At 39.1% G+C, this 25,717-nt stretch overlaps 1 protein-coding gene across 1 annotated transcript in view; it reads right to left on the bottom strand.

The window, feature by feature from the left end:
* The window catches only part of PPP1R1C (protein phosphatase 1 regulatory inhibitor subunit 1C), a 107,098-nt gene that overhangs the window by 21,432 nt on the left and 59,949 nt on the right, over positions 1-25,717 (bottom strand). The gene's annotated exons all lie outside the window — the stretch shown is intronic.

The raw sequence follows: 25,717 nt of genomic DNA, 5'->3' as shown, positions 1-25,717 counted from the left end.
TGGAAGAAAATGATATATTTTTATTGTAACACTGTAGGCTCAGTGGGATCAGAGCTCAAATCTCCTGAGATCTGGAGAACAATGGCCTTTAATGGCTCTATTATATCAAAGCGGGCCTTTTGCAATTACTTGAGCTTTTATCATGCTCTTGTGCGCGGATGCGCCAGTACCTGAATCCAGATCCTATTCTCTCTTACAGGTTTTGCTGAAAGTGATGCATGTAAATGGGAGTGAATGATATATATGCATTATTGTCTATTACTGTTATTTCTTTATAAACTGAAATGGGTATTAGGGAACTGAGAAAAAAAAAAAAAAAAAAAAAACAAAAAAAAACCCTGAAAGTAGCCAAGATGGTCGGTCTTGTGAAAGCACTTAGAGGAGGAGTTTGCATTTCTCCTCCTGTGCCTTTGAGATGTAGATGATGTGCGCTCTCGAGGGAAAAGAGGGTTTTTTTAAAAACGCAAATGGAAAAACTGTGAGATCTCTGGTTCTGTCTATCTTTATGTAAAAAATTGACTTATAAATGAACTCCATTTAATTGACTTACAAGTAAGTGCTTAAAACTTAAATACTTCTAAGTATAAAGGAAGCTAGATAGGACAAATTTCAGGTTCATGTGACTAGGAAATATTCAGCATTGAGTTTATGCCTGTTATTGAAGCTAGCATAAGCTTGTTGGTATAATCAATACAGACCTGTCTTTTACTGTACCTTGGTTTACTAAAGGTCAATAAGTTTACGTTGTTTCTGTTGCAGAGTTTGTCAACAGAAAGAAAATGGTACGATAAAATTCTTATAAGTGAATTAAATGCAAATATAAGAGCTTTGGGTGAACTCTTTAGAAATAAATTATGTTTTAGAAGTGTCTACTTTAAAATGATCTCTACAGATATTTGGTAACTTGAAATATTAGCGTTTGCTAAGTTAAGTGAAATGATGGAAGTTTATCGAATAACTGAATAACTAGGTCATTCCCAAATAAAATAAGATACTGAAACATTTACTAGAAATTAAGATTTTTAAGAATTGGGGGTTTTAATTTAAATATGTAATTAAAGGTACTAAAAGTAATGGGGGAAACATTTCAGTATATAGGAGAAAAGTAGTGTAAATGTTTTGTTTAAAAAGGGGTATAAGAAATGGAATTGCATTTTGTTAAGGGGAAAGAAAGTGATTTGGTCCTAGAGCCAGTTTCTAGAGGGGGGACAAACTAATATGGATACAGAAAGTTGTGGAAAGTTTGTGGAAAGGGAGCCCTAAAAAGGAAGTTCTGTGCATGGTCAGGCTGAGATTAGATTAAACTTAATTTGGTAAATGGCTTTTGTTATTAAAAAAATTAGGTTGGTGCAGGACTAAATTTGGTTCTTCTCTGTTACTTAGAATGCTTCTGATAACAGGTTGTGTGAAACTTTTTGATATTTTTGACAAACTTTCTATCAAATTCTAACTAAGTTCTTTTGACTTCAGCTGACTTTGCGATGCTTCAGGGGGCTCCTGAGGCATCTCAGAGAAACATGTTAAACTAACTAGGATTGGTTGGTATGCTGAATTGTCAAATGAGTGATTATCCTCAGATGAGACAGTATAAGTGAATGCTGTGGACATTCGAGAGATTATGTGGGGCTTCTGTGGTTTGGATATGTCCTGGTATGGTGCCATCAATCATGGTTTTGGTTGTTATCTTGGAATGTCGTGTGTCACAGCAACTTGGTTAAGCTTCTATGCCGCAAACGTTGTAATTGAACCTTCTATCTTGCCTTTTGGGTTCTTTCATTCATGGGTAGTTAAGTTGCTGCTTTGTGGGACTGTTTCGTCTTCAGGAGGATTTGTAAAAAGGACATTTTGACAAGTACGGGTTTCTTCTGGCTTGTACTGCTGAGCTGGGTAGGATATTTTGGAAGTCAAAAAAAACCTCTGATTTCATAAAACTGTTAGTAAAAGGGATTGATTGCACAGGATTGAGTGAACTGATGAATATGGTTATAATTTTTTGGTTGTCTAAAGTATTACTGGCTTTTAATCTATGTTTTCTAATTGAACTGTTTACCAAATGTTTGTCACCCTATCAATATTGCTCCCAATGTTTATAATAGAAGGAGAATTCTCTAATGGAGTTGTCACAGAGTGTAACTACTCATGATGTATAACAATGTTTTCTTTAAGTCTGTTGCTAAAAGCACATGTATGATGCTTGTGTAACAATTGGGTATAAATGATAAAATGTATAGCCTGTAAAGTGTTCCCTATTAACATGCCTCTGAACCTGTTCATAGTATCTGATGAGTTTTCCCCCAACATGGAAAACAAGGCAAGTATAAAGGAGGCCTAGCACTGAGGGATGTGATCTAAACCTGGGGCAGTAGCCACCACTCCAGCAGAGAGGGGCAGATATTTGATCATCTATGCTTTCTATTGGAAGATTTATAGTCAAAAGGGAAAAAGATGGAAAAATCTGTACAATTCCCTAAATCGAGGTAAGAATAATCCCTGTTTCAGCAGAAAGTAGCCAGAGTGGTTGTCACCCCCTGCCCTGAAAGATCTGGGTGAGGATGAAACAGGATTAGAGACTGAAACTGATTTTCTTCTCCAAGTTTATGATTAACCTCTCTATCCAAAATATCACTACCCTTCTTGTCCCACACCTGTTCTCAAGATTGAGGAGTATCAAAGAAAAGGGGGGAACTGTAACGTAGAAGGACCCCTCCCCCATATCCTCTGCTGTAGCTCCTCTCTGAAGTACCCAGATAATAGTATCTCATGCATATTTCCTGGGATTTTCAGATGCTAAAAAACACCACCCAATGGAAGAAATTAGCTACTTAATGATCACGAGCACGTATCCCCCAGACCTTCTGGTGCCTAAGGATTGACTACCATCAACCAATCAAGAGAATTGTGGTCGAGCTGATCACACACCCTGGGATGCCCCCTCCCTCAGCCTGTCTTTAAAAATGCTCAGTTGACATCTTCAGGGAGTTTTGGGGCCTTGGAAGCATAAGCCACCTGTTCTCCTTGCCCAGCCCTGCAGTAAACCTTTTGTTGCTCCAGATGCCAACGTTTCAGTTTGTTTGGCCCCACTGTGCTTCAAGCACATGAACTTGCTTTTGGTAACAGTACTAATTTTTATTCCAGTAACAATGTATACATGTCCCTTTTCCCACACTCTTACAAAGTTTGAATATTATCTTTTCAAAGAGAATTCTAAATGTATAGGTTGTTTTACTTTATATTTCTTCAATTATGAAGGAGGCAGCTTTGTTTGGGGGCACTAATATTTTTCTATAGAGTAGTCATACCTTTAGTTTAAAAGAAAATAAAGTTTTAGCATGTTTTTTTCCTTGACTTAGAGACATAATGATGATAACATTTTGTCTGCCATTTCCAGTCTGTGATTTACCTTTCAAAAATGTTTTGGCTCTTAGAATTTTTTTCTATTTATTTCTATAGTCCTCTCTCTCACTTCTTTTTCCTTTGTAAATTCTTATTTTAACTTTTCATTTATGTCTTAGACATATTGTGTAAATATTCCCAGACTCAATATTTCATATGTAGCCATTGACTCTATGTATCCACATTGTCTTCAAGGTTATTTTGCTCTATCATTTAAAATTTTTTACTCTATGATCCATCTAGTTTTTTTTTTTAATGTATTTATCAATACACTTTCATTTGACCAAAACACAGAAATAGACTGGAGGGCAAAGTAGACCAAACATGTGTGTTAGGTGATCAGCTTTCTTATCTGTCCCTTCTCTGTCTTACAAGTTTCCCTTGAGGCACATTGCAGTGTAGTTTCATTGAAGAAATACCAAATATTTGAACTTCAGCAAATATCACCGAGGTCGATTCTATCATACAGTCAAAGCAGACAGTTGCCTTAGGCAGCAAAAACATTTCAGGCAGCACATTCTTTAGGGATTGTTTTCAGTGTGAGAAGCTAAAGGTAATAAAATACAAGACATTTCCCATTTTGTCTAAAGTGAATTAAACCAGGATTTAATGATCTCTTAGAAGTATCATCTTTGGCACCCATACTCATGTTTACATTCCAAAGGGGGCTGGAAGGTAAAACTACATAAAATACTGATGAACATTATAGAAAGCAATTGAGTAGCTACCCATTTCCTACAATTAAAGAATAAATATTCAGAATGGGTTTCTTTTATTGGAAAGAGATGTGTGTGCTTGTGTGAATGGAGGTGAGTATGTATGAGAGAAAGCTTGTAAAAAAATAGATAAGAAAAAAATAATTTTTACATTTAATCTCTGTCAATTATAAGGCTCAAACCAAAAACATAAACACAACTGGAAATATGAAAATTTAATCTTGCTTTTATAATTTGATTTTCTTCCTAGACTTTAGAAATCTGAGGAAGTAATGGGGTCATAAAATCAGTAAAACTACAAATCTCTTTTTTGACTCTTGGACCTTGCTTAAGGCCTCTTAAAAACCCACTCTGCCCTGGTACTGTCCCAAGGTGTTCAGGACTTATCTAGGTGTCACAGTGTTCACAAGGAGTGTATTCCAGCCAGGCTGTCTGGCTTCTGTCCCCCAGGTTCCCTAGTCTCCCACTGGGTGTCACCAGACTCCACTCAGTGCTTTAGTTTCCCATCAGGTACGTCTTTGCTCCATAAAAGTGTTGTCAACTAGGGTCCTCCTGACACCAGGGCAGAGGAGGGTCTGGGGCAAAGCAGGAAAGAATGTGCTTTCCCCCTTTACATAGCAGTTGACTAGAGGAGTCCCCCGGTAATGCTGCTTACGTCTTCAATGTCTGACAGTCCTTTAGGGAAGCAACTCTTTCAGTTGCTTGATTTCTCTTATATTTCTCTCAGTCTCTCTAGTGTTGCTATTGCTAGCATAGTCAACATATATGTAGCACTTTTTAAGCCTGTGTTTTTCTAGGACTCAGACATGGCCCAATAAAGACAAAGCAGGAAACAAGTGTGAGTAACAGAACAAACTCTGTGCTCAGAATCTGGCCTCCTCACTCTCTAAGGTTCTCTTCCCAGGTCAAGCTGGAGGTCAGAGAGCCTGGTCCCTTTAGTCCTTCAGAGCAACTTTCCAACAGTGATTTCTTTGCCAAACACAAACAAAGATGCTTTATAGACAATGCTTCATGATTTTGTCAGACATAATCTGAGTCCTTCTTAAAAACCAGGTCAGATCTTTGCTATCAAATGTTTTCCTAACTGTATCCCCTCTGAACACCTTTCTAAATTCTTTCACTTTAAAGACAGATGACTTACTTCCAGTATTGCATGTATGCATTTATCTGTAGCTTTATGTATGATGCAGCATGTTTCTATCCTTTGCATAAGATTCCTAACCAGCTCATAAGCTTCTTATGAGCAACATGTCTTTGTGTGTCCTTACAGGAAAGAGTGGTAGGTAGAGGGCAATATATAACCCTGAGCAAATCTCAGTATGTTGGGATCTACTTTGTTGAAGTAATAGCTACTAGGGTGGGGCATTTTTTTTAAAAAGGATGTGTGTGTAGGTGGAACTTTCTGGTATTTATTTTCTCATTAACTCTGAAGGTTCTGCACGTGAGGCTTTTCTCCTAGACATGTATAACTTAGTATGTGGGATATTGGTAATTTGCAGAATAAAATATGTAGCCATAGTGAAACGGGCAGGCCTTATTCAGGATATGAGATGTGTGTAAAGAGTTGTCTGAGTGCCTTTTCAACCACATATATTAGACTCAGTTAATATAATGGCTGCTAAGTGCAGTTTTTATTGACAGCACAATATGTTTACAAGAAGCCATCTGGAAGTGGTGAGAGCTCACCTTTATTAACCCTGCTAGTTGTAACTCAGAATTAAGGCTTTACTCAGTGACCAGTTCCATCTGACCCAACACCCTTCAGAACCTCAACATTCAGTAGTTGCTGAATATATGTTGATTATTCTAGCATTAGAAATATAAGAATTCCAGAAGTTTCTGTCACGATGCTCTAATGCTTTCTGTTCAGATACCTCACCTAACCCCTGCACTATAATGAAACGCATCACCTTTTGAAAAAAGAAGGAATAGAGGTTAAGAGCATCCATTTATACTCACCTAGAAACTGAAACCTGAAAAAAAAAAGAATGAACTTACACTGATAGCCACCATTTATTCAGTGCCAACTGTGTGTTATTTACTTCTCACAATGTATTTTATCCGCTTTTTGTAGGTAAGGACACAAGGCACTAGGGGCTGAAAGACTACACTCCTTGCCTAAGGATTTGCCCAGTAGTAGCTCCGCACTCAGAAGCCACGCTCTTCCTAGCAATTGCACACAGGGAGCCAAACCACGCTGCCTTGCTAAAATGCAACAGAGTGGAGCAAACACTTAAAATAAAATGAGCCATCAAATGAAGCAGCAAACAAAAAGGTGCAAAAGTCTAGAGAATTTATGTCTATATGATCCTAAAATTGTATCTAATAGTTAGCATTTATTGATCATGTATTAGCATAGTACCATACTGAGGCATTTTCCATATTGTTATTTAATTTTTATGACAACCTCATGGGTAGGTGAACCTCAATTTACACATGGTAAGGCAGCATCAGTAGAATTCGAGAATTTAAGTAACTTCTTAAAGTCACGTTTTACTAATAAGGTAACGAAGGCCAGAGCTGGACAGAATCCATGCTAATTCTTCATATCTTTGTTTACATTTTTTTTTTATTAGAAGCACAGTAAAAAAAAATTTCCTTTTTGACCCCTCAGAGCTTCTCTTTTTTCTATAATAGAGCCTGTTTATATGCAGAGCTACTAAATAAGGTCATCTTATGTTATAATATATTCCATACTTTTCACTATATCATTAAATGGACCTATGCCTGAATTAAAGGAAATGTAGTTTTTTTCTGCTCTCTGCAATGTGTGTGTGTGTGTATGTGTGTGTATTCACTGTCATTTGCCGTGTGACCATGCTGTGCTATTTCTCATCTGGGTGAATGTTGAAGAAGGCCAGCCCTGGAAAGGGGGGAAGGGAAAATGTAACAAGTGGGCTGTTCTCAAGGTGGACACTACAGGACCGAGTGCTTGATTAGATAGGACAACAAGGAAGGAGAAGTTACAAATGTTGCTAAGGCTTTGAATCTTGGGAAATGAGGGATGGGCAAGTGGGGCTGGTGATGCCACTTATGAGAACTGGGGAATCCCATGGGTCTCACCTGGGAGGGAAATGAAGGCAGGTTTAGATGGCTTGAGCTGAAGGCACAGTGGGCCATTGAGGGAAGCTATCTAGCAGATACAATTGGGCATCTGTAACTTGGGTGAAACGGCTTGAACTATAGACAGAATTTTAAAAGACACCTTGGTTTAAAGATTTGTGAGAGGCATTGTTCTAGTGCTTTAATTACAGAAATTTGTTTAATCCTCAAAACTACCCCATCAGGTATGCAGTGGATTGAATAGTGTCCCCCTAAAACTCATGTCCTCTGGGAAACATGGTCTTTGTAGATGTAATCAAGATTACTTATCCAATATCCTCAATCCAGTGACTGGTATCCTAAGAAGAAGAGAGCACACACAGAGACGCAGAGGGCAGGCCATGTGAAGACAGAGGCAGGGACTGGAGTTTCACTGCCAAGGAACAGCTGGGGCCACCAGAAGCTAGAAAAGACAAGAAAGGACTCTTCCCTAGAGCCTTGGTGGGAACATGGCCTTGCTGATAATTTCATTTCAGACTTCCAGCCTCTCAAACTGTGAGAAAGTAAATGTCTGCTCTTTTAAGCCACCAAGTGTGCAGTAATTTGTTCAGGCAGCCCTAGAAAACTGCTACTAAGTGTGCACTTCACCACCATTTTATAAGTGATGGAGGACACGCACAGAAGAGGCATCCCACACACTCTGTCAAGGTCAGACAGCTACGTGGAGCTAGAATTCAAACCCAGATGTCCTGGCTTCAGACGTTTGCACTAAACCACCATCTTTACTGCCCCCATTATTTTTTAATTACCTGGTAATAGAGCATGACCTAGCCTGTGTACACAGAACTAGAGACAGCACAGTATCCCCTGGAGGCAGACAGTCACTCAGAATATATAAATGTTAGGTTTAAACCACTTTCCCCTATCTAGCTATTTGATTATAAAACCATTGTTTACTATCTTATCAAAACCTAATATACTAAAATAAACACATTTACTATATCCGTAGCAAAAGAGCTATCAAAGACATGCATTTATTTGTAGTAATCTATGACAAAATCTATAACTCATTATCTAAATCCTCTTCATCAGGATATACTGTTTACCTGCTTCTTTTATAGCCTGATTTAATGGGTTTCAGGACCTACAATTCCGTAGGGTCAACTATATTTCTTATCTTGTCTCTATATCAAAAAATGACTTGTAGATTGTTTAACTGTTGATTTCTTTCAATAAAAATTATGTTTTATATGATTGAACCCACGTTTTGTGGCCACATTTTCAGAATTGTTGGAAGGGAAGTTATTTCTCTTCTACACTCTCGGATCATAGGTTTCATGGGCAGAAGCCAGATTTCTGAGGAATATGTTAACTATAATTAATATGCATCTGCTACATGCCAGGCACTGTACATACATACGTTATTTAACCCTCACAAGGACTCTGAGAATTTTATCTCCAAATTATTGATGTGCACAAGAGAGAGCAGAGAGGGTAAGTAACTTGAAGAATACCACACAGATTTTAGTTGCCAGTCTCCAAGTCCCGTCTTTCTGTTTCAACTACTTCTTGCCTGTACCAAATGAAGATGGTCACCAAGGCCATAAAGGTGAGATGCACAGGATTTTAACTGGTCAGTTTGAAAAAGATGTTCATTTCTTTACTTCTTTTATTTGCCACCCCTGGAGTTGGAGTAAAGGTAGCCTAAGGCCCCTATGAACAATCCCCTGCCTGATGGGGGGATGGAACTATTAACGTGCAGCTGATAGACACAGGAAGTTTACTTTGGTTGCAGTTGTTCAAGAAAATTACCATTGTTCTAGTGCCTGCTTTTTATTGCAAAAAGTAACACAGTAGAGGCGTACCTAATGGTAAGATGATTAAAGACAGTGGGTGGCTCACAATTTAAGAAAAATAAAAACTAGGTGTCTTTTTGTTGCTCCTTTCTTTAATTTCGCTTTGCATACCTAAAATTACACTTCTTCCTCCTGAGAGGCTCTAGTTCACAAACATTATTTTCCACTTGTCCTTTTTTAATCTCATGCACCAGCAGAGGGAGCTATAGGGTCACAACCAGTTCTTTAAATGATGTAATAAGCACTGAATGTGAAGCTCTTCTTTCTGGTTTCATTGCCATTAAAGAACATACAACCCCCTTTGCCCACATAGTGTTTATTTAAGCGATCAAAACACTCCTAGGGGGATCTATTGGCCAATTACCAGGGGTTGAACAGAACATTATTGACACGGCACACACTGGAGTGGCTCCATGGGATCTGTTCTGGTCTATTGAGTAATTATACAATCACATGAAAAAATATATTTATCTCAGAGATCAGAAGGGATTAAAATGCCTGTCTGGAAAACTAAGGATGCTGATATAAATGCAAAGAATTTTTTGATTTGGCCTTACAAGTAAAACATGGGACCTGTGGTGATTCAACAATTAATCTTAATAAGCTGAAAGAAAGCTTTGGCATTGACAAAAGGGCCCTGTGATGTTTACTTTTGGAATATCTTTTATCGCTAATTTCAATAACTTGATATGTTAATTAAAATTAATTTGCATTAAAATTAAGGCTATGCAGGTGTTTCTCCAGTTTACCTTGGTTCAGTTCTTAGAAAATATATCTTAACTCCCCAAAATCATTTAAGTTTATGACATTTCAAGTTATTAAACAAATAGCTTATTGTAGCAATGTTTAAGTTATATGAAACTTGAAATGTATTTTGCCACACTTTGGGGCTATCTGAGGTAAGGGGAGTTTTAGTTTTCATTTATCAAGTGTGTATTCATGTCATACTTCTTAAAAAATTTGAAAATAGATTAGATTTTTTTTGTTTTCATTTTGTCTAAAAAGCATCTGGATGCCCAAGTAACTATAGAAGATTAATTAAATAAAAATGGCATTTTGCCGACCAGTGTCTAAGAAAGCCCAAAGAAAATAATGTCTATTACTGTTTTCCACAGTGCTTAGGATGAGTAAAACATTAGTACAAAGGATTATGTAAAGATCAACATTATCCAATAGCCTAAGAGTCTCTGGTAAACGAATCTCTCACCTGTATTTTTTCATGCTAGGATTAACAGGTATGTTATTTAAAATGCAATTGAATTACTTAACAGTAGAAAAATTGCACTGTCAAAGAAAATAGCATAAACAAGATACCACCTGCATACAAAATTGGGAAAGATTAATAGAACAATATTTTGGAGGTAATTATTGCACAAGTGCTAATTAATTTACTGTTTAGAGGCGAATTGCGTCAAGGAGTTATAGTTGGGTTAGAAGATTTAGGAGAGCTCTGACTTCATTAAACATCTGGGCTTAAAGCTTGGAAGAGGAGCAGTGGAGGAAATCTTAGATCCAATACTTCTTTCCTCCATTCTCTGGACCTGATATTTCACATGCATTATTCCTTCCATAACATCTAACATCAAAGGTAGGGGCAGTTACATTTTGCTTGTGATTTTTAAAAAGATGAGCAGATGGAACGAGAGAAATTCTTGACCCATTTTTCTAGAACTTCAGAATCCTTTGGAGATACTAAGAACTGTACCCAGAGATCCAGACTAATTCCCACAATAATAGAATAATTTTTTTATCAAAATAGTAAGTAGTGAAACTAAATTTAAAAACTAGGTATAAAATAATACCTGTTATAAATACACACTTAAAATATATATTTTAATCACTTTCTAAAACTTTTTTGGAGCCATGTAAAAATGTATATTGAGATCTGTTGCTACACAGGATTAGCATGATCAGGAGACAGTCTCCCTAAAACTGACTTCCCCTGCTGAGTTTTTGATTAATCTCTCTATCTAAAACTTTATTCTCTTTCTTGTCCTGTCCCTGTGCTCCCTCAGGATTGAGGACTTTCAAAGGACAGAGGGGATTTAAACCAAGCAGGATCCCTTGGTGCCTTCCAAGGAACAAAAGCCCTTCCATGTCCCTCACTTCTTGTTGGTAGGGAAAAAGGCTTCAGTCTCCTAGGCCTTCCCGGAGTGCCAAAGGGCAGGCGCTGGTAGTTTCGATGATTAGGACAACAGAGTCAAAGGACTTCTAGTTTCTCCTGAGGGATATAGATAACAATCTGATGTGTATCTTTAAGTTGTTCTACAGAAACTAAGACCCCACACCATACCCCCACCCCCGGGCAGAGGATGGTGACTACATGCTGACCACAGGGACACAGACCTCAGACTGGCTGGAACCAAAAGGCTGAGATTCCCGAAACATCACCCTATTACCTCACCACCAGTCAATCAGAAGAAGGTCCATAAGCTGATCACATATCCTACAACCCTACCCCCTCACATAGTCTTTAAAAACCCTTGCCCAAAATTCATCAGGATGTTTTGGTGTTTTGAGCAAGAGTTGCCTGTTCTCCTTGCTTGGCGCCCTGCAGAATAAACCCGTACTCTGCCACAAGCACCCACTGTCAGAGTTTGGCTTTTTGCTGCATGGGTACACGAGCCCTTACTCGGTAACAGTCATCCACAGGTAATTTTCAATACATGAAATATATTTTTCACTGAACTACTGTAGATTAAGAGGCGAAACTGATAATCTGAGGATTCACCAAATCAAATGAACCCAAAATGGAAGGTCTCTTCAAAATCTGAACTAGGATGACTAGACTTCGTATTTTCACATGAAGTGGACATACGGTCTTACGTAGGGTCAGGAGTCAAAAATTTTAAGTTAGGCAAAATTGTTCTCCAAGTATCATAGTATAGAAAAGTAATTTATTATTTCTCTAATTATTTTCTGAAATAGTCCATAAAAAGAGCATTTCAGTGTGGTTACTTGTGACAATGAATCACTACAGCGTTGGTAATTTGGCTCGAGAGTTCACCGCTCTAAAAGGAGAAAATAAAAATACTTTTTGTTGTTTCAGCATGACCCTTTCAGCTTTCCAAACAAGATGAAAGGCTTTGTAGGGACTGGAAGAAATCTTAGAAGCCAGCCTTTACCTTTTAGATTTCTGAGAAAGATTTTTAAAGACACTTCCGCTGCACGTTAGGAGGTAAGGTACCGACCTAGGGAAAGTTGCTAAATAGGCCAAGTCTGTCTTCACACCCCTTCTAATGTTCTAGAGTGACTAGAACACCAGTTTATGAGCCGCTGAGCTTGAGGCATCTGTCTCCCTGTTTCCTGCCGTTCACACCCTCCCACTGAGGAATATCGTTAAGAGCGGGCATCAAGGCTCCAGAGAAAGAACGAGAGGGCACCACACTTGTGTTTTCATGCACTACAGAGTACCTACCACGCCAGATAGAAACTCTTTTTAAAAAGTGGGATTTTTAAATCTTTCATCGTATGCTTTCACTTTCCTGCCTTTGAAAATGCATATTACGTTAAAAATAGTGCCACCTTTCTTTCTGAGTGTTTCCAGGTCATTGTTGTGGTCATCTTGTCCTACGCAGTGGTGTAATCGTGCAGACTTGTGTTTCTGCTTCCTCGCCCCTCTGACAGCCAGCTCTCACGTCACTTGCAGTCATTCTAACTGTTACTTGCACTGCTCACTTCCTTTTTTTGTTTGCCTCTAGACTGTTTTTAAGAACTAAATATTTAATAATAGACTGATCAATGGCCTCGGATTCAGAAGGCCTAAGATGATGGCGTTTCAAACTCTCAGAGGCCTTTATCCATTCCAGTCCAGCTGTATTTAAAGCTGAGATTGCTTTTGCTGTTATACTGAGGGAAACGTATGAGAACCTTGAACAAACGTAGCTTGTTGGAAGTCAATAAGTTCATTAGATCAAGTTTGGTTTTGAGAATAAAATCTTACAAAGTTACTCGAGAGTGCAGTGAATAAAATTTCTGTTAAAAAAAAAAAAAAAAGACAGCTTCGGCACACCTATCAAGGACAAGGAAAGCACAGAGAGGCTCCCACTGGTAGTTAGTACCAGAGAGGAAGGGATACAGAACACAGACCAGAAATGCAGTGCTTACCATGTGAGTTTTATCTTGTGGGCCTAGTAATTTCCTGAAACTAACCTTTGGATCCTCTTCTATTTGGTGTCTTTGTCTCTTTTGAAAGAACCAAAATTGTAAACCTTCCTCAAAATTTAACCTAGAGTGTTTTGGAACTCGGTAGTTCGTTTGTTTAACACATAGCTCAGAGCTCTGTCCAGAGTTCAAGTTCAATAACTATTGTCCATCGATTGGCAGAAATACTGATACCTTTACTGTCCCATAATACACCCTCCACAGAAAGAGTGCAGTCTGTTCTGGCCACTAAATCGTGGGGTATTTTGTCACGAGGACCTACTGAGAAAGGAATTCATGAAACTGTTCTTAAAATTATCTTGTGATCAGAAGTTTTTTTGGATGCTACACAAGAATATAAGGTTTTAAAGGGGAGAATGTTTAGAAAAGTTTCACAGCCCAGCACAAGTTTGTGAGGAATGTAACCCTACCTTAAATTTGCCCCACTCAGAACCAAGTTCCTCAATTTATCTTGACATTTTTACTTAATAACACATTTCTAATTGGATTTCCATTAATTTATTTTGGAAGATAATATGGTATTTCAACGTCTCACAGCTCATAAATATTATTTAGAAAGTCTAAATGCATCAAAGCAAAAGAAAAATAGGCTGGCACTAGCAGTTAGCCATTCTTACAGGAGCAGCAGAAACAGGCAGATGAACTGAGGCAAATAAAGTCTAGGGTGAACTAATCTTTAGCTCTCTGAATCAACTTCTTAATCCCCTTCCCTCATATTTTCAAAACATTCAAGAGAACAAAGTAACATATCAAGTAATCTTAAAAAGTGTCCAAAAGTGCTCTGTTGTTTCAGGATGAAATTCCAGCTCCTGAGCACATGACACACAGGACCTCTGACCCGGTTCTCAGCATCTGCAGTGTCCCCTCGTCCACAGGCTGTCCCCACAGCCTCACAGTGTTCTGGTTCACCTGCCCTTTCCCCTTCTGTGCTTCTGCAACTGCTCAGCCCTTTGCCTGGAATCTACCCCTCAGGCTTCTCAGTGAAAATCTTACTCATCTGTAAATTAACAGTCCATTTATCTTGTGAGGTCTTAGCTATCTGTGACTGGGAGAGCTAGCAGTTTTCTCTTCAAATAACATTGTCCACATCGATCTTACAGAACTTATTTTTTTACACAACTTCCTTTTCCATTTGACGACCTTTTTCGTATGGATAAGGACTGTGTTTAGCTCATCCTCAACTAGAAGACCCCATGACCTGCTTCGCAGATAGTAAGCATTTGTAAATGTTTGTAGAATGAATGAATGGGGTTTGAGTGGGTAAATGGCTAAAATACACACCAGAAATTTATCACTTTTTTCAATATGGCTGAAATTAAGCCATGAAACTCACATTTTTAAATCAGTAACATGATTCACTCACTGGTTCAGCCCTAAGAGCCTTCTGCAGTACAGATGGAGAGGGAATTACCAATGAACAAATAGGTAGATGTAACGCATTCTCAGTCTGTAAGAAGAGCAGCTCAAAGGATTTGGTGGGGTAGAAGGGGATGTCAGAGAAAGGATATCTATGCAAATGGGGCTACAGAACAAATGTGAAGGCAAGAAACCACATGTTCTTGAGGAATTAAATGCAGGTCAGCATTGTGGCAGCCTGAGATCAAAGGAGGCTGTGGCGGGAGGTGGGGCAAGACAGTGGTGAGGAACGACACCTGAACAGACCTGTACATTATTCCCAGGGCCTTGTCCTAAAGAAATGGGTGCACATTTGAAGGTTTGTGAACAAAATGTCACAGGGTAAGACTTGTGTCCTCAATGTTGGGAGAGGGAGTTATGGGGGAGGAGGATCTAGAAGATCTAGAAGATCTCAATTACAGCAAACAGGATAGGTGGGTGAATGGGACAAAATTATAGATGATTCCAACACAAAAGCAGAAAAAGCTCATGTCACAATTTGGCCTTGTAAAGGAGAGTGACACTGAACAAGGGAACCCTGTTTTTCTGTGAGCCTCGCTTTTCTCTAAAATAAAATATCCTATTTACCTTACGTGGTTTCCAGTAACAAAACAAATAAATTATACAAAAACACATTGCACACGTTGAAGCACTACACAGACAGAAGGTGTTTAAACATTACTTTTTAATAATCTTTGATTTAAGTAAAGCAAATAGCCAGTCTCCAAGAAGGCTGCAAATGGGTTACTGATTCCACATCTATAAAGAGGCAATACGAATCTCATCCCAGAACACATCAGGGGACACTGTATCTGATATTCAGCGAAGGAAGGCAAGCCCGTGCAGACAACATCTGCTTATTCCACTAACAGGCATTGTTTTTTCTCCCAGGAACTCCCATTAGTGTTAGTAAGAGTGGAGTGTGCACACCTTAGCATGCTGATAGTGTGGCATTAACCCTTCTAAACATTAATGGATATGATGCACATACATTTAAACAGAACAAGAGATAGAGTTCTCTATCTTTTAGAAACTATATACTGATGCAGACATAAACATTACAGTATATGGACTCCTTTAAAAATAAAAATTGTAATTTGAGGGCTCCTTGGAGAAATGGCTGAGTCTTTAAGACTAGGGTAAAAAATATACACATAAGCTGGGAGTGTCTGGTAGTGCCAGAAAGGAACGTGCTCAAACAAACAAACCCCACGATAATGGTGTAAGCAACAAAATAAAGCAGTACTGAGTTGTAGCCCAAAGTATTAAATAAAGTCCATACTGATAAAAGTCCTTATTGATAAAAATAAATGATTGAATAAGTAAATAAATGGAGGAGAAGAGACATATGTTCTGTGCAGAAGAATTCTAAATAATTTATTTGGGATATTCCAAAAATTGTATAACTTATTTACAAAATAATTTATGTAGATACATTTTTTTTCAAGGAGATGGAGTATAACCTCCCATTCCTTAAATGTGATTTACATGTGGTGACCTTCTTCTGAAGAACGAAATATGGAAAGGGGGTAAAAAACCAGTAACTCTGCGGGGGAGACCCCGCAAACACTACCTCAGCCACGTGATCAAGGTCATCATCAACAGTGATAGGCAGGTTGATAGTATGTACCCTCGATATCATGTGATGAAAAAGCCACTTTATATCTGCAGTTTTTCCCCCCAAAACCCATAACACCAGTCTAACCATGAGAAGAATATCAGACAGATCCCAATAGAGGGGTATTCTAGAAAATACCTGACCAGCACTGCTCAACACTGTCAAGGTCATCGAAAAAAATGGGAAGTCTGAGAAACTGTCACAACCAAGAGACGCCTAAGGAGACATGATAACTAGAGGTAATGTGTCCTGGATGGGTTCCTAGATCAGCAAAAGGACATTAGGTGAAAATTAAACAAATATGAATGAATGAGATACAGATTTGAGTTAATGATAACGGATCAGTATCGGTTTGTTAATTGTAACAAACATACCATACTATGTAAGTATCAGATAGACGTACTTCACAGGAAAAACTGGTTGTAGCATATATGGGAACTCTATATTATCATCACAATAATCTGAAACTGTTCTAAAATATAAAATTTATTTTTTAAAAGTATAATTTGAATTGGAACTTATCCTGTTTTAAAAGTAATGTTATGAAGAGGAAAGACAAAGATGTGAACCAGACTTTTGAAAATGGAATCAAATGCACAAGGATTTTCAAATGCGTTGGAAAGTGATGTCTCTACAGTCCATGAGCGGGGCCTTCTCAGACTTTGCACGGCAGCCAAGCACTTTGTGATGACCCTGCAGGATTTAACTATCTGCATTATGATATCATCTTAAATGCTTTGCAAGTTTGTATGGGCAGGAAGAATGAAAATGGTGGGCTGTGTTCCACTTTTTCATGACCCAGTCCAGTTTTCTCTGCAGACACGTGTGAACATGACTGTTCCTCGGGTGATCTGAAAGGCCTCAACCTCTGGTCCCCCAGGCCCAGTGTGGGTCTCCTCACATTCCCCGGTGACTCTGCTCAAATCCTTATTCAAGGACTTAGCATGGTGTGCTCTACCACCTGCCTACTTGTGTGTCGCTTCCTCTAGCCTGGCCTCTCGGGGGGTGTGGACTTTGCCTTTCATGTCTGCAGCCACACCACTTTAAGGCAGTACTTGATACACAGTGGAGGCTCGTATGTGATTTGTGGCAGTACATTATTAGTGCTTATGCAACTGAATTATACCATTTGTAGACTTGGGAGAGACCTAGAAGCACTGGGGATTGATTTATCTGTTCCAACCAAATGCAAAAGTTCATCTCTTTCCCTTCTAATAAGATAGTAAGTGATTTTAATGGTTGTGTTATTTAAACAGAGGGGTGTAAATTAAAAGGCTTAACTTTAAAATGAATAAATATGTACAGACACATAAACGGGTCAGTATTGACAAAGAGTGGTCTCCTTTTCAAAGTTTAAGTAGCACCACATGAGATAAAGTTTCTTATCCCAAATTTCTAATTTGCAGTTTAATTCATCTCAAGGTCCTTTCAATCTTTCAACCTAATAATTTGTGACAATTCTATAAAATATTAAGTCTACTTATACTGGCTGGCATTTTCCTCTTGCTTCACTCTCCCTCAATGCTGATCTCAGAAAAACAGACATCTTAAGGACTTTTAAAAAAGATATGTTCTCAGATCACTTATTCAATCTGACCCCACCTTCTGAATTCAGAGATACGAGGAAAGAGGAACACAAAACTTAGTGAAAGAAATTGAAGAGAAGTGAAGGAAGTGGATCTGGTAATAGAAGCATGCTTGGTTCAAAAAAAAGCAAGACTCGTACATGTTTAGAATGTTCCTTGTTATCTAGAAATCTTGTTAAAATGTTTCTTGGGCTGCATAAATAAGCCCCACCCTACACAGTAAATACCCCGAGTCAGCACAAACAAAAAAGCCAAGATTTAGAAAGGCAGATGTGATGACTACCTGGAGAACAACCACAGAGGGACAGAAAGTTAAAAATAGAAAAGGAAAACCATGCAGTGCAGCCCTCCTGATGAGAAGCTGAAAAATGTGGCTACCTCCTCTCCCTGACTCCAATGTGCAGGGGGTGATGCTGACAGGAGATTACGCCTGGTCTATTCCTTTTGAGTATTTTTGTAGTCACAATTGGAAGAGTTTTGAAATTTAGGAAGGGTGAATTGATCATGGTTCGATGTAATCATTGTTAGTCTACCTACGCTGCCTCCATGGGCTGAATTTGTCTGGTGTGATTTCCTGCTCCCCCCTCTGGCTAGAAATATTTATGGTATAATCTTCTTTAGCACCCTCAAATTCACCACTAACCATCGCTTTGGTCTTAAGCTTTCTTGAAATACATGATTTATTAAGTTAAATATCAATACCGCTGAGGGGGCTATTAGCTGTGAAGTGAGGGACACGGTCTGAGGGGAGGAGCCAGGAGAAAGGAGGCAAAGCAGGATTTTGTTAAGAAGGAAATGAAAGGAGATAAATGCCACAATCTACCTGGACCAGTGCAAATAAAAGTGGAGTGAATGTGGCAAGGCTTGGTTGTCCACATGCTATTGGGATCAGGCACCTCCATCCTGGCTTTTCACTTCCTGGGGGATGAGTGCAGAGCTCTGGCAGGTGCTTCATTCCTCTCCTCTGGAGGACCTTCCATCCCTCCTCCTCTCCCCTAGGGCTTCACTCCTTCACTCTGAGGGCTCAGGGGAAACCAGGAGGCTTGTACCCGGCTCTTACTACAGGGCTCAAATAATTATGCAAAATAGATCTGACATATTGAGTGCCTTTTCTAAGCATGCTCCAACTGCAGTGGGCATCACCTCCATTTTACTGGGGACAGAAGAGAGCCGGATCAGAAATCACTGACTTGCTGATGTTGAACAGTTAGTAAGTGGTGTCACTGAGGTTTGAACACCGATTGCTTGTCCCACAAAGTGCATGTCCTTTCATGTTGGGTCCCATTAAATTATGATGATCAAGCTTGCCTGATTTGAAGATTACCCTTCAGTTAATATTACATGGTGCATCTTGGCCACTGTCACCTACCCTCCTCCAAAATCTGCTTTAGCCTTTTTTATGGGGCCAGTTTGATTTACTCCCTCCTGGGTTATTTCCATATTTGGATGTATTGCTTTATTATGAAAAGAAGCTAAATTGAGAAAAAGTATCAAGGTCACAACCATCCTTGGAGAAGAAAAAATGTAGGAGTTCGAATGCTGTAAGCATTCAAAGACAACCTATTGGACATATCAGAAGAACAGTCTATAGACACTGAAGTCGCTTAAATTTTTTTAAAGAAATTGTAAAGAGTAAGAGGAAGAAGGTGGTTTTCAGAAGTCCATGAAGGATCTGACTTGCTGTGCATTGAGAATGGCAACGTGACACTAACAGGCCTGCTATGCAAAGCTGATTTTCAGTCAGCTCTGTTTCAGGTTCAGATTTCCTTTTAAATCAATAGCCCTTGCTTTGCTGTCTTCAGCTGAAGGCATTTGCCTTCCAGTAAAACATACACGTACAAAATGGGGGTGGAAATGAGTCAGTCATTTCCTGCCCCAAGATTCAAACCTACATTGCTTTTCTGAAAACATGATTCAAGCCATCCAACAATAATTTAATTGGCTGTTCTGTAAATTACAGGGCTGACCATCATAGAAACACCAGAGAAGTCACATGAGTATTCAGTAGTCAGCTATCATTTCTCTGATAATCTTCAGAACTTTCTACTTACATAATTACAGAGCACTGTCTCACACAGGGTAGCGGAGAAGTAAGTCTGTTTTCTGTGCAAACTTCAACTTGTCATTTTTATGCATAATATACCTTATAAATTTATGACTCATCTATACAGATGAAAACATGTGGTCAGCACACCATATCTGAAATACAACAGTGTCTCTAATGAGAGTGTTCATAATATCCCCTGGTTTTAAGGGATAGAATCCTGACGTAAAAAGTCTATTTGATAACTGGTTGAATGGTGGTCTTCGGGGGGATCAGTGTCAACTAGAGGGAGATATGTGTGCTGCAGGGTTCCTCTCTGCCCTGTTCTGTTTGATATGTTTATTACAGATATGGATAAAAATACCAGAGATAAGGTTATCTAATCTGTGTGTGACACACAATTGAGATAATAGAGAATAGAACAGATGATGGACTCATGATAGGAAATATGCCATGTCCATGTGACAGCCTGACTCTTACAAGAGAGAACTCAATTGGGATGACAGCACTGTCTTGTTTTTTGGTTACAAAAAGATGTAATTTTAAAATGAGGAATGCATTGTAAATAATGTGGCTTAAAAGCAAGACATGGAAGTCTTGAAAGTTCTGAATTTATGGTAAGCTCACTATTTGTCACCAATGTATACAGCTGCCAGAAAAAGCTGATAAAACTTGGGGTTGCCTTAATAGAATTAAGTTATCTGGGATGAAGACAGTAACAGGCATAACTGAAGTTTCTACTGTGTCCTGGTTGGACCACACCTTAAATATAAGTTGATTTTGAGTGATGCACTTCTAAAATGATAGAGGCAACATGAAGCCTATTAGGAGATCAAGAATGAATGTGAAAGGACGGCCATAAATGACATTGTAATGTTTTAACCTGGAAAGAGTGAGATTAGGGGTGAGGCAAGGACCTGAAGCTGTCTTGAGATGCTCAGATAATTGTCATTTTAAAATTTATCACAAATAGCAACAAGGTATAGAACAAGTATCCAGAGATACAAAATTCAATAAAGAAAAGATCTTTCTAACAGAGCAGAGAGAAGGTAATACCCTAAGGAAATTATTCATTCCCTAACACTGCTGTTGGGTCCATTTTTAAAAATTATTTAAAAGTTTATGTATAACCACTGCTTATGTCTCAAGGATGATGTTAAGCCCTGCAGATCAGGTAGTGAACAAAAGAGACACTGTCACTCCTGCAGGATTGATCACTTCTGGTCTAGTTGGAGAGACAGACACTAAATAATTGAACATTGTGACTTCTCGCAATGAAAGAACTACAGAAAATGTATAACTATCAGTAGAGAGTTAATAGCTATAGGTAATTTAGAATGGAGGGTTAGAGAAAGCTCCTTTCAGGATCTGACCTTTAAGAACAGGGCTTGAACAGTAAGGAGGATGTAGCCAAATGAAGAATGAGGACAAGGAGGCAAGCGGGAACAGCCTAGATGAAGAAGGTATGCAAGCTCTTTCAGGAAGGAGCTTGGTGCATTTAGAAGCTGGCAGAATTCCAGTGTGTCCAGGACCTCGTGGGTGAGGGGACAAGAGGCGGATTGGAGCCATAGGGCAGTACACTTTCTAAATTTTGCTCTGGAATAGGAATTTGATCTAAGGGCAATGAGGAGCTCTTGAAGAGTTTTAACCAAGGAATTGGCATGATCACTTCTGGGTTTTAAAAAGTTCACTTTGGCCACAGTATAAAAAACAGATGGAAGTAGGAGAGGAGGAGAGAGACTGGATGGAGTGTAACCAATTACATCCTGGCAGAGATGACTGTGACTTGAATTATGGAGGTGGCATTGGAGATAGAAGAGGGGAAGATGGGAGGGATAGTAGTGGGGTGCAATCCACAAGACCTGGTGCTCTACTAACAGAGAGTGAAGGAGAGGGAGAAGGTCACTGGAAATGCCCAGAACTTAGGAACAAGCTCCCAGGCAGAGGAAAGGTTCACTTCCTGAGAAAGACAACAGTGCAGGACAGATTACTTTGGTATGGAGATCAAAAGGCCAGTCCTGAACATGCTAATTTTAATCGCATGATCTTTGATCTCTGTGAGATAGTGACCTATGACATAAGAAAAACATGTTCAATAGCTGATTGGATATCTGGAGTCTGGTCAGTCTTTAGACTTGCTACAGCAGAATCATCTGGAATTTTTAATTATCTGGCTACAGGTTTAAAATATTAGAATCCTCAAGAAAACATAGCCAATTTAATACCCTGAGGTTAAATGCAATAGAAAAAAGGGAAGTGATGTCTGATGCATCAGTAGATAGTTGCACTAGTTAACCTTTAAGCTCCTTGACAACGTTGAGTGACTATGATGTTATGACTAGAAAGATGACGAGACCAGGAACTAAATCTGTTACTACTTTCTAAGAGTAAATGTGCTGGACAAGCCATGAAACATCTCTAAAGAAAGACAGCTATTTCCAGACTTCTATTTACATTGCCAAGTTTATGTCATACAATGCTGTCACCTTGGCCAGGAACTAATTGACAGAGGAACCAGACCTAGTCAGAGGCAACCATCTATTGGTTCCAGTGGTCCCTGAGATGACCTTTCTTAGGAATCCAGCCAAATTGATTGCATCATTCTGGATGGTCACTGATTTTCCAAATCAGATCTTCTCTTTAATTAGAGGGGAGGGGAGTGGAAAAAGTAACACTAGAAAAACATATAGATAAGTAGGAACATAAGAATTAAGGGACAATTGAGCAGAGGGAGAAGCACAGAGAAACAGAAGCAGAGTCACAAGTATGACAATTAGTAGAAAAAGGTTTAAGAAACATCTTCTTCCAAGCAGATGACAGTGTGGCTGGATTCCCCAGTTCATTACAGTTCATTTATTCAACAAGTATTTCTTGAGCACCTATTGTGTGTATCTGTTTTAGGTGGAAGGAATACCAAATGAATAAAACTGTTGTCTTGGACACCTCACTCTAGGTACATAATGATGAATGCTATGGAAAAAAATAAGGCAATGTTGTAAGGACATTGATAGGGATGGTAGGAGAGCAATTATCAGGAAAGGAAGACCTCTCTGAGGAGGGAACATCAGCTGAGCCAACGGTGAGGCCACTGGGTACAGAGCATTCCAAGCAGAGAAAATGGGAAGTGCAAATGCTCTGATATGGAAGTGTGATGGAGATGTTTGTGAACAGTGAAAAGGTCCATGACGCTGAACCCCAATGAACAAAGGCTGGAGCAAAAGGAGATGAGGTCAGAGAGGGAGGCCAGCGCAGCTCATTCAGGGACTTGTGAGCTGTAATTGGATTATTCATGTTATCCTGAATGCAACAGGAAGTTTGTGAGGATTTTGATCAGGGGGATGGCATGATCCTGTTTGTAGGTTAGAGGAATTACTCTGGTTTGTGTGTGGAGACTAGACCGTGGAGGGTCAAGAGCAGAAGCAGGAGACCATTTCAGGAGGCTATTTCAGCTGCTCAGGCAAGAAAGAATGGTGGCTCACACAAGGTAGCAGCAGTGGAAAATACGGAAAGTGGTGAAGGGGTGCATCTTGAGGTTAGAGTTAACAAGAGTAGATGACGAGTGGGGTCAAGGAGAGCAGTCAAGGATTATGCAAAGATTTTTGTTCTCAACATCTGAACATAATTTATTGAGATGGGGAAAGCCCCCAAAAAGAGCCAATGAGTTTGGTTTTGGATATATTAAATATGAGAAGCCTCAATAAACGTCATTCATTCATTCAAGTGAAAAAAATCGGTAGCTAGTTAGAGACAGGGGCTGAAGTTCAAGAGCTGTGTGAGGGCTGCAGGTATGAGTTGGGAGGTCATCAGCACATCAGTCCTAACAGCGTACCTGGTAAAATGGCTCCCTCTGCTCTATTTCTTCCCTCCTCCCCACCCCTGCATCTTCATTTAAACCTTCATCACAAGAGGTAACCTGGACATGTCCCTGTTTCCTGAAATCTGGTGGAGCCACAAATACCATAGCAACTGAAAGAGGGAAAAATTAGTGACTGGAGAAGATAGGAGACCAGTGTGTCTAGGCATTAATTGGGGTGACACAGGTGAGATGCAGCATCTCTCTCCTGCCACTTTGGCCTCTGTATCCAGTAACTCCTCACAACCTATACGAGAGAAGCAGGAAGGAGTCTGGTTAGTTTTTTTGTTTTGTTTTGTTTATTTTGTTTTGTTTTGCTTACTAACCAGTTACTCATTGGTTCATTCATGAAACCCTAGTTGGCCATTTGGTCAAAGAGATTTCTTTTGGAACTATTAATCACATCCAGTGCTGCTTTGCTTCTCTTAACAAACTTTTTTACACTCAATAATTGCATGTTCCACTGCAATTGCATGTTCCAGAGCAATTGTATTATTGATTTTGCATTTCAATAACTTTTCCTTTCTAATTCATCTTTTTTATGATTGAAGCTTCACAATATACCGTATGTTACCACTGCTTAATTTTGTCCTGAAATATTTATTTCTAGCTCTAAAGGACAAGTATACTGAATAAAACATGTGGATTTAGTGGCCCTCTCTCTTTTATCAGCAGCAGGAGACTTTCCTCAGTATTTACTGGTTATAAATGAGGACCTAAGTGGTTTGTAATTGTACCCAAATAGCCTCATGAAAGAATTACTGGCTTTCTCAAGCCTTTAACTCATGACCAAAAATGATTATCATTGAATGACCATCTTGAAGGGCTCAACAGTAGTGAGGTTATGTGTAAAAAAATGTACAATTTGACTAACTTCCCTAAATGTTAGGATCCCACATTCTAATGATATTTGAGAGCTAAATATAATAAAAACCATGAACCCTTGGGGCCTTGATTTTAAGATTTTCCTTTAAAAATAATACTATTATTCTCTGAGGACATGAGAACAGTCTTACTTTATTTAGTTAAGCTAACCCAAAATAGAACAGAGGAAATCATTAAATGAGTGGACATACATCCTTCATTGGGGCCCATTCATGCCAAAATTGATGTGTCTTAAAAGTACACGATGACTTACAAAAGGGAAAGTATCTTCAAAACCATTACAATGATCTTGAGAGAGGGAGGCCTGATGGTCTCCATAATTACCCTGGAATGAACTACACTGCTGATGACTGCATTATTTACTGCTGTCTGATGAACAAGCAAACTTGGTATTTTATCGCTGCAGAGGAAGGAAGTTTAGAGAAAGTAGCTATTAATGTGTCCATTTATATCCCACCTCCCTGAAAAGGCCCCAGATCTAGAGAGAATACAGAGTGGAAAATTTCACTCCCAATTTAGACATCTCTCCAGTCTCCAGAGGAAGCTGCTCAGCTGGCCTCTCCTGTAGTTGAAACGGAGCTGGACGACTGCACAACGAGCCACTGGGCCAACAGCCTACATGCCAGACTGGAACATGAGATACTGGATTGCACACACTCTGCACCGTGTCAGGAACACTGTTGTGTGAGAAATAAAAGAAGCCTTCCCTAGAAGTGGTGTTGGTCAGAATTCTGATACACTTGGATGTTCTTTTAGCAGTGCTAATTTGGGGGAGGGTTAGGGGAATTCTGGGAAAATGCTGGACTCTGAGCTAGCATTCTTAGTTGTTGTTTCAACAGCTGTTACATGTACAGCTAATAGCTGTTTGATTGGGTTTCACAGAGATGCTCCTGACACAGGCCAGTGAAGCAACACTTTCTATTATATCTGCCTGAAATTCAAGATAGACTTTGCCTAAGCCAAGGGAAAAAAATGATAATCATCTGCCAACATGGGCAAGATTAATCAGGGATTCTGGAAAAAAAAAATCTCTTCAAGGAAAACATATGAGAGAGGGTAAAAGAAAACTTTTGTCATTATTTTGGAAAATCTGAATTTCCAGATTGAGATTTTTGAGATATCTCTAACTGTCCCTTCTTCAACCACCAATTTCACTCTTGGTGAG

This window comes from Camelus ferus, chromosome 5 (genome assembly GCF_009834535.1).
Source record: "Camelus ferus isolate YT-003-E chromosome 5, BCGSAC_Cfer_1.0, whole genome shotgun sequence".
NCBI classification, from domain to species: domain Eukaryota; kingdom Metazoa; phylum Chordata; class Mammalia; order Artiodactyla; family Camelidae; genus Camelus; species Camelus ferus.
Note: the sequence above shows the minus strand (reverse complement) of the source record. Positions and strands in the feature narration are given on the sequence as shown.